This window comes from Ovis canadensis, chromosome 15 (assembly GCF_042477335.2).
Source record: "Ovis canadensis isolate MfBH-ARS-UI-01 breed Bighorn chromosome 15, ARS-UI_OviCan_v2, whole genome shotgun sequence".
Classification (NCBI taxonomy): domain Eukaryota; kingdom Metazoa; phylum Chordata; class Mammalia; order Artiodactyla; family Bovidae; genus Ovis; species Ovis canadensis.
The window spans coordinates 42,299,059-42,308,814 of record NC_091259.1 but is presented as its reverse complement, the minus strand read 5'-3'; the positions used below and the strand labels follow the sequence as shown (position 1 = coordinate 42,308,814).

At 42.3% G+C, this 9,756-nt stretch overlaps 1 pseudogene; it reads right to left on the bottom strand.

Annotated features, from left to right (window-relative positions):
- Positions 1-2,425: 2,425 nt before the first annotated feature.
- Positions 2,426-8,423, bottom strand: LOC138420515 (serum amyloid A protein-like; annotated as a pseudogene).
- Between the last annotated feature and the right edge of the window lie 1,333 nt (positions 8,424-9,756).

Genomic DNA, 9,756 nt, shown 5'->3' with positions numbered 1-9,756 from the left:
ATTTCCCATGAAGTGATGGGACAAGATGCCATGATCTTAGTTTTCTGAATGTTGAGCTTTAAGCCAGCTTTTTCACTCTCCTCTTTCACTTTCATCAAGAGGCTTTTTAGTTCCTCTTCACTTTCGGCCATAAGGGTGGTGTCATCTGCATACCTGAGGTTATTGATATTTCTCCCGGCAATCTTGATTCCAGCTTGTGTTTCTTCCAGTCCAGCGTTTCTCATGATGTACTCTGCATATAAGTTAAATAATAGTATGTATTTTAATGTTTTAACTGCTCAGGCACAAGAGTACTAGAAGATATCAATATACTCAGTTCAGTTCATTTCAGTTCAGTCTCTCAGTCGTGTCCGACTCTTTGCAACCCCATGAATCGTAGCACGGCAGGAAAGATCTCCAATTTTGGCACATACATATCAGATTACTGTGAGCCTCATATTTACAAATGGAGAATGACTTAGGTGTGGTTCCTGAGGGACCCTGCTTCTCAAAATCATGAATAGATGATGGTAAATTTCTAACAAAATAAAGTTCCAATTTACATAGCAATTACAGTTATGGAAAATTTTATAATATATTAAAAGTGAGCAAAAATACTCTGCACTATTATATAAAATACATGTGGGTCTTAGGCTCAAATAATTATCCACATTTTTTCATCTTTTGTTCAGGGGCAGACTTTGTGGTATTTGAATTATTCAGTTTTGGAAGCCCATTTTAGGGAAAACACTACAAAATTACAAACAGTAAGTTAGTTACAATATGAAATATTTATTTAGAATGGGAAAAAAGAAATCACAGCAAAACACCAATTTAAAGTAGCCAACTAATACCTTATAGTGAAATCCAGAAAAATACCTGTTTTTATTAATAAGCAGCCTGACATACTTCCACAATCCTTTTTTCTTATTTTAATAGACTTTATTTTTCAAGTTTTAGGTTCACAGCAGTATTAAGCAGAAGGTACAGAGATTTCCCATAGAATCCTTACCCCCATTCATACATAGCCTCCACCATTATCAACATTCTCCACCAAAAACAATAAACAACATTTGATACAATTGTTGAACTTACATTGGGGTATCATTACCACCCAGAGTCGATAGTTTACATTAGGGCTTACTCTTGGTGTTGTACATCCTATGAATCTGGCAAATTCGGTGGTACTGGTGGTAAAGAATCCACCTGCCAATGCAGGAGATGGTAAGAGACAGGCGTTCAATCCCTGGGTTGAAAAGATCCCCTGGAGGAGGGCATGGTAACCCACTCCAGGATTCTTGCCTGGAGAATCCCATGGACAGAGGAGCCTGGGGGGCTGCAGTCCATAGGGTTGCAAAGAGTTGGACATGACTTAAGCGACTTAGCATGCATGCAAGCCCACTGGGGCATCTTTATCATCCAGAATCCATAGTTTTCATTAGGGCTCACTCTTGGGGTTGTACAATCTATGACTCTGGCAAATTTGTAATGGCGAGTATCTACCATTATAGTATCATACAGAGTAGTTAGTTTCACTGTGCTAAAAATCCTCTGTGCTCTGAGTATTTGCAATCCTTTTTAAATATAGTTTTTGCTATGATTTCTTTGATCACCTTTTTATATGACCATGGCCTTGTAAGGTCATTTTCTGTGACCAAAAAAATGGTAATTTTGTCTTTAGCATAGTTGTTTAAATATTTAAAAATTATTATTGGTAGTTTAGGAAATTATGGGATGGGGGAGCCTGGTGGGCTTCCGTCTATGGGGTCGCACAGAGTCAGACACGACTGAAGCGTTTTAGCAGCAGCAGCAGCAGCAGGAAATTATTATTGATAGTTGAAAGCTCCTTTCAGCTTCACAACTTGTTATTGATAATATTCTGTAAAGTTTTGACCACTTGTACTTTTCTTTCATTTTCACAGTGTCAAGCTTCCCTATGCTGGGGGAGTATTTTCTACTCAGCAGAATTGTTTGTACAAAAAAATAATTATTCACTTTTTTGAAGGGTTAGATTTGTCTGTAGGACCCTTTGGGAGTACTGTATTCCTTGGAGGAAGATTTGATCTTTTACAATGATTGTAGACTAATCAAAGTTTTCATTTCTTCTTGAGTCGGTTTCGGTAAATTGGGTTTTTCTAAGAATTTGATGATTTTTATCAAGTTTTAAGCTTTACTGCCGAAGTTTTTCATGGTGTTCTTAATATCCTCTCCACGATTTGGAGCACAGAGTTGTGGACAGATAACTGTTCCATATAATGGTCCATATATGGTTTATAAAGCATGGTTCATGTTCTGGACATAAAACTGGCATGCCCTCCATGTGGAGGGCCGACTATACTGTGTCATTTTATATGAAGCACTTAGTATTTGCGGATTTTGGTTTCTGCAGGGGTCCTGAAACCCATCCCCAACAGTTATCAATGGATAACTGTAGTTTTACTCTGAATTATTTCTGAGGCCGGCCAGCAGGTCTGCAGTGATTGGGTCTTCGCCACTCCAGTCCCATTCATTGGCACACTGGTCGGCCCTCGAGTCCTCTTACCCATAGCCACTGTCGCCATACTTAGACAAGCCTGTGACTCTCTTAGCATTCTCTCTGGCATCACTGGAATGGAGAAGCGTGGGGAGGAGATTAATCCAGGGCTGATGAGCCACAGCTGCACCCTCCCCACCTCTCCTCTTTCCAAGGAATCAATGACTCTGAGAGGAGCCAAGGAAAGAGGGGCTAAAACTGAAACAGCGCACGTCAGCCCAACTTAGCCCTTGGTTGGTGAATAGCTCTCATAGGGAGAGGGCTGAGAATTGCTGGTTCCACCAGCCTCATTCTGCTCTTCAGCCACTCAGACCCCACACTGGGCACAGAGCAGGAGGGTGGGTAAGAGGAGGAGGGCCCACAGCCGAGCTCTGCTCACCCATCCCTGCATCGCCAGCGTCCCTGGTACCTGATCACTTTAGCAGCCCAGGTGCTCCCTGGTCCTCTTTAGGCAGCATAATAGTTCCCTGGGAGTGGAAGTATTTGTCTGAATCTTTGTAGTTGGCTTCTCTCATGTCAGTAAGAAATGGCCAGTATTCAGGTTCGATCCCCTGAAGATGGAAATGGCACCCCACTCCAGTATTCTTGCCTGGGAAATCCCATGGACAGAGGAGCCTGGCGGGCTACAGTCCATGGAGTCTCAGAAGGGTTGGACATGATGTAATACTATGGGGATGATCAATAAACATGATTGTTTTTAAAAAGGAGATAATGTACCAATAATACTGGCCATTAATAATAATTAATCTCCAGTATTCTTGCCTGGAGAATTCCATGGACAGGGAAGCCTGGCAGGCTACAGTCCATGGGGCCACAAAGAGTCAGACACGACTGAGTGACTAAAACTACTAATACTCTGTCATGTCAAGTAGGCCCTCCATATGTCTTTAGCCACTGGAAAGGGAAAGAAAATGATGAGATGAATGTGATCATATCTTGGCAAAATAGAGAAATGATACATTTTCTTCCCACTGCGTCCAAATTTCAGCCTTTGAGTAAGCCCGTGGAAATTATTATATTGGCTTGAAATAAAGATTCCTTTACTTTTCACTTCTCTGATTTAAACTTGTGAGAATCACACTTGGTGCAAGTTTTATTCTGTTTGATTCCATTTTAAGCCTGTTGGTACTTTGTTTCTGGTGGGTGTGCAAGAAGAAGTCAGATGCTCTTTAAAGGACATTTGTTTATACAATGAACCTCTACCTGGAAAAATACAGGAAAGGCTCTGACCAGAACTTGAGAACAAAGGCAATACTAAGGGAGGCTGCAGATACAGGATAGTTCTAACAGAGTAAAGGGGAAAATATTCATCCCTGTACACTCAGTGAGGACAACTTGGTTCTGCATACATCTGAGTTCAGTTCAGTCACTGAATTGTGTCCGATTCTTTGCGACCCCATGAACTGCAGCATGCCAGGCTTCTGTCGGTCACCAACTCCCAGAGCTTACTCAAACTCATGTCCGTGGAGTCAGTGATGCCATCCAACCGTTTCATCCTCTGTCATCCCCTTCTACTCCTGTCTTCAATCTTTCCGGCACTGGGGTCTTTTCCAATGAGTCAGTTCTTCACATCAGGCGGCCAAAGTATTGGAGTTTCAGCTTCAGCATCAGTCCTTCCAATGAATATTCAGGACTGATTTCCTTTAGGATGGACTGGTAGGATCTCCTTGCAGTCCAAGGGACTCTCAAGAGTCTTTTCCAACGCCACAGTTCAAAAGCATCAATTCTTTGGTGCTCAGCTTTCTTTATAGTCCAACTCGCACATCCATATATGACTATTGGAAAAACCATAGCTTTGATTAGACAGACCTTTGTTGGTAAAGTAATGTCTCTGCTTTTTATCATGCTGTCTAGGTTGGTCATAGCTTTTCTTCCAAGGAGCAAGCGTCTTTTAATTTTATGGCTGCAGTCACCATCTGCAGTGATTTTGGAGCCCCCCCAAATAAAGTCTCTCACTGTTTCCATTGTTTCCCCATCTATTTGCCATGAAGTGATGGGACCAGATGCTATGATCTTAGTTTTCTGAATATTGAGTTTTAAGCCAACTTTTTCACTCCCCTCTTTCACTTTCATCAAGAGGCTCTTCAGTTCTTCTTCGATTTCTGCCATAAGGGTGGTATCGCTGCATATCTGAGGTTATTGACATTTCTCCCAGCAATCTTGATTCTAGCTTTTGCTTCATTCAGCCAAGCATTTCACATGATATACTCTGCATATAAGTTAAATTACCAGGGTGACAATATACAGCCTTAATGTACTCCTTTCCCGATTTGGAACCAGTCTGTTGTTCCATGTCCAGTTCTAACTGTGGCTTCTTGACTTGTATACAGATTTCTCAAGAGGCAGGTCAGGTGGTCTGGTATTCCTATCTCTTGAAGAATTTTCCAGTTTGTTGTGAGCCACACATTCAAAGGCTTTGGCATAGTCAATAAAGAAGTAGATGTTTGTCTGGAACTCTCTTGTTTTATCAATGATCCAACAGATGTTGGAAATTTGATCTCTGGTTCCTCTACCTTTTCTAAAACCAGCTTGAACATCTGGAAGTTCATGGTTCATGTACTGTTGAAGCCTGGCTTGGAGAATTGTGAGCATTACTTTGCTAGCATGTGAGATGAGTGCAATTGTGCTGTAGTTTGAACATTCTTTGGCATTGCCTTTGTTTGGGATTAGAATGAAAACTGATCTTTTCCAGTCCTGTGGCCACTGCTGAGGTTTCCAAATTTGCTGGCATATTGAGTGCAGCACTTCCACAGCATCATCTTTCAGGATTTGAAACAGCTCAACTGGAATTCCATCACCTCCACTAGCTTTGTTCGTAGTGATACTTCCTAAGGCCCACTTGACTTCACATTCCAGGATATCTGGCTCTAGGTGAGTGCTCACACCATCATGGCTATCTGGGTCATGAAGATCTTTTTTGTATACTTCTTCTGTGTATTCTTGCCATCTTTTCTTAGTATCTTCTGCTTCTGTTAGGTCCATACATTTTCTGTCCTTTATTGAGCCCATCTTTGCATGAAATGTTCCCTTGGTACCTAATTTTCTTGAAGAGACCTCTAGTCTTTCCCATTCTATTGTTTTCCTCTATTTCTTTGCATTGATCACTGAGGAAGGCTTTCTTATCTCTCCTTGCTATTCTTTGGAACTCTGCATTCAAATGGGTATATCTTTCCTTTCCTCCTTTGCCTTTTGCTTCTCTTCTTTTCACAGTTATTGAGACAATTATTTTTGCCTTCTTGCATTTCTTTTTCTTGGGGATGATCTTGATCACTGCCTCCTGTACAATGTCATGAACCTCCATCCATAGTTTTTCAGGCATTCTGTCTATCAGATCTAATCCCTTGAATCTAGTTGTCACTTCCACTGTATAATCGTAAGGGTTTTTATTTAGGTCATACCTGAATGGTCTAGAAGTTTTCCCTACTTTCTTCAATTTAAGTCAGAGTGGTCTGGGCATATTTGGCACCTGGGAAAATTCAATTAGCAGGTAATAAAAGTGAGTAAAAAACCTAAGAGATTTGAAGAAACAGGGTAATTAGATGCAGTAAAAGGGCAACTGGTCCACCAGTTCTAAAGTTCAGTGTCCTCTCCAGTAAAATGGAGGAGTGTTGCCTCCCTGGGGATGTTTATGCAGAAGAATTGAGGGAAATACAGGTTTAGTTTATAGAACATTGTAGGTGCTCAGTACACTATCACTCTCTGGTCCTTAGGAAGAGTGCGATAAAAAAAGAAAAAGAATGAACCAAGATGAGTGTGATAAAAAAGAAAAAGAATGCACTAAGATGAGGAGCAGAGAGTTATGGACAGAAGGATCTGGTCAACTAAAATTAAATGGCAACATCTTTTTTCTAAAAAAAAAAACTGCTTATCAGGAAAACAAGAAAAATCTAATATAGAATTATAATCATGGTTTATATGGTGACTCTATGAGATAACCTATCTCCTTTTTATATATTTGTTATGTTTGGCATTTGGAAAGATAGTATTGTTGAGAGTTATGACATCTCTATTATTCACACTGATTTAAATAGCTCCTTGGAATCCAGAATTCTCATAAAAATATTTCCAAAATGCTTGACGTACGTATCTTATCACCTAAGAATAGGAAAACCAGAGGTAACTGTGCATACTTCAGTGTGTATAAAAATTAACTGGGGTGCTTAATAAAGGCCAAATTTCCAGTCTCAGCCCCAGGGGTTGTGTTCAGGGGAGGAGTTGTGTCTGGACCCAGGCATTTCCACAGAGCACCACAGGCCACAGGTGATTCTCATGCAAGTGATCCTAGAACAACCCTTGGAAGAACATTGACCTCAGAGATGAAAAGAAATTTTTAGCTGGGTCTGTGAGAATTTCGATCAAATTAACAGCAAACTTTTAAAACTGTTAAGTCAAAAACTATCAGAGAAGAAAAACACAAAAAATAATTTTGTGAAATAAATTTTGGGCACTTCACTCTGGCTAGTGAGGTCTACATATCTTGCTGTAGGATTCTCACCAGGTCTCAGCCTCAGTAGAACCATTGTCAAGGTAACTCATGGTGCCATTTTTTGTGGGGAGGAGAACTCTATAGAGTTTCCTTCCAAAGACACCACATCCCCACCATCTGTCACCTGCTCAGATAAACAGCAGGACGTGTGTGCACAAACCCCTCACTCTCCTACATGAACTCTTGTCTAGGAGGCAGTAGAAGTGCCAGCGTTAACAGCAAGGTCTGGGAGCTCACCATACAGGGTTAAATCCTGCTCTGTTGAAGGACTTTGTTATGTGTCTAAATCTCTTGTTGCCTCGGGTTCTCTGTTAAGGGATAATGGTACCTACATTTCAGGGCTAAAGGATTAAAACCTGAGGATGAAAACGAGTTTATTTATACATACAAAGCTTTTAGAACAGTGCCTAGAGGAGGCTCAGTTATTTTAGTTGCAAGTATTAAGTGGGTGGATAGTGTGAACACTCCCCAACCATTCGATGCATGTATCTCATGGCTACCAGACTTGGAAATGAGCTGTCCCCTGGTTGCCCACAAGGGGGAAGCAGAGCCATTCTTGTATTTAAGGAACACCTGATGGGGCTTCCCTGACAGCCAGTTGGTAAAGAATCAGCCTGCAATGCAGGAGACCGGGTTATATTCCTGGGTCGGGAAGATACCCTGGAGAAGGGATAGGATACCCACTCCAGTATTCTTGTGCTTCCCTCGTGGCTCAGCTGGGTATGAATCCGCCTGCAATGTGGGAGACCTGGTTCGATCCCTGGGTTGGGAAAATCCCCTGGAGAAGGGAAACTCTACCCACTCCAGTATCCTGGCCTAGAGAATTCCGTGGACTGTATAGTCTATGGGGTCGTAAAGAGTCAGACACGACTGAGTGACTTTGAAAGGCTTTCCTGATAGCTCAGTTGGTAAAGAATCCTCCTGCAATGCAGGAGACCCTGGTTCAATTCCTGGGTCAGAAAGATCCGCTGGAGAAGGGATAGGCTACCCACTCCAGTATTCTGGCCTGGAGAATTCCATGGACTGTATAGTCCACGGGGTCATAAAGAGTTGGACACAACTGAGCAACTTTCACTTTCATTTTCACCCCTGAACCCAGATTTCTTCCTCACTCCTGTTGAAAGTTGGGGTCCAAACTTCATGTGACTTCAGGTTTGGGGATCTCCAAAGAAGAGTGCAAAGCTGGTCAGAAAAGCCTGACAAAGTGCTACCACAAAAAGCAAGCTCCTTTTCTGCCTGTTTGTGGCCTTTGCCCTGTGAGGATGTGGCCTCTGCTCAGGTGAATCCTTGGGGAAGCAGACACAGCCTCCCCTGGCCCATCCTTCGGTCCTCATTTTGACTAGCTTCCTTGAAGAATCTTCCCCATCTCTGACTGCTGATGCCCAGGATCAGGAAGCAGAAAATGATGCCCATGGAGAGCTTCATCCTGCTGCAGAGAGATACACAGACTCAACCAAGGATGAGAGGTCTTGGGGAGGGAGTTGTAATGTTGATACATCCTTACATTCCAAAAATAAATGCCACTGAATTTATATCTCAATAGATAGATATATGATAAATTGTATTATGGAGGATCCAGTTCTCATTTTCGTGTGAATCCTGGAATCCCAATGATTTCTTGTATGAAGGATTGCAACGGGCTTTTAGCATAAACCACTTTCCAGTCCAGTCATCCTCTATCAGCCCTGAAACCCAATGTACTGGGAGTTACCCAAAGGCATGAGGAGTCTGGGCACCACGCCTCTGAGGTGATGAGACAAGGTGAGCAATGCTCTGGTGTTTGTGGACCACCTGCTCACCCCATCTCTGCCTTCACACAGGAGAAGCATATGAGGGAAGCCCTGCCCCCTGAAGCACTCACACCTGGTGAATTCTGTCAGAATAGTAGACTCAGGAAGGCAGCAGAGAGCTGGGGCTGCAGCACAGGAATGCTGGTGAAGAGAGAGAGTCTTCAAGGAGGAAAAGAGTTGGAAAGTTCTAGCACCTCACCTTTGGCTGTGTCTTCCTGCTGAGGTTCCTGGTGAAGCTGAGCTGCCTGTGCTGGCTGCCTGGGAGATGGCACTGGTGCTTTATATACTGAAACTCAGCTAGAGGAACAAATCAGAAGATGGGTTTGAAGCAAAAAAAGAAAAAAGAAGGGAAATTTGGGGAAATCCCTCTTGACCAGAACACAGCATTCAAAACAGCAGTATTATTCTTCACTCACATCTAATTTCCCTAAATTGTGCAATCCTGCAGCTTTCAAGAGAGTAGAAACTTAGGCTTTTTCTGTCTGTTTCCAGCCTCACTCCTGGTGGGGACAAGGTGTTTTTCCCCCACACAATAATGTACTAACATTTTCTGTGAAGGGTAATCAATATTAGAAAAAGAGAGTTGATTGCCTAAAGAATGTGAGGATACAGGGTGAATGGAACAGCAGAATAGGTCCATTGCAAAGGACAGCTCAGGATGAAGCTGGGACCCCAGGGTACAGCAGTAGGAAAGAAGGAAATAGAAACCAAGGAAAATCAAACTTCCAGCACCCGCATAGGGTGGACTTAGCACTGGGGAAGGGAATTCTCCACTCGAGTGTATCTATGAACAGACACTGTTGAAGATCATAATGACAGGCTATGTGGAGAGAGCACTGTAACCCCAGGAATGTTGAACTACAGTGTAGAAATTTGCCATAATGTTGTGTAGCAATGACACCTCATAAAAATGATCAGGAATGGACCCACTGGCTGTTAAATGGCCAGAACCGAAGATTTGAGAAGGA